Here is a 702-nt window from a genome sequence, read left to right as displayed (position 1 = left end):
TACAAATAGAGAATTTTTACTCTAAATTACTTTACATTCATTCATTTATCTTTATGTTATATTACATTTTCATTTTTTTAATTAAATATTTGTGACGATGAATCAATGTGAAATAAGAATCATTATTCTTTGACAAATGAATATAGGAGGTTCTCTTTATGAATGGTTGGTTCAAAATTTTTTGTTTTTCCCAAAGTTCTGAAAACGGGATTGAATTAGTCAGTCGAACTTATCAGACTAAAAAAATCGTTCATAAATTCAGTCCGGTCTATAAGATAAACTACCAATTTAAAAAATATTTGAATATCTCACATTTTACATATATTAAAACCCATTCATATTAATATTTTTATAATTATTGAACAAGTGAGTCTACCTTAAAAAATATAATTATATGAAACTTAAATAATAATAACGAAATTACTATTGTTGAATGGGATTCTTGTATCACTGCAAAAAAAAAGTAGTATTTGTTATAAAAAAAATTTGTAACTATGAAAAATGTCAAATTTATTACGATAAAATTCTGTAACAAAAAAAAAATTGTTACCATATGTTCTATTACAAAAGGTTTCTGTAAACAAAAAATGAAATTGTTATAATATAAAATAATATTTTGTACCAATATTTTTAATACAAAAATTAAAATTTGTTACATAATTAATAATAAATATAACAAATAAATTCTTTTTTATAACAATT

Source organism: Arachis ipaensis, chromosome B01 (assembly GCF_000816755.2).
Source record: "Arachis ipaensis cultivar K30076 chromosome B01, Araip1.1, whole genome shotgun sequence".
Classification (NCBI taxonomy): Eukaryota; Viridiplantae; Streptophyta; class Magnoliopsida; order Fabales; family Fabaceae; genus Arachis; species Arachis ipaensis.
Note: the sequence above shows the minus strand (reverse complement) of the source record.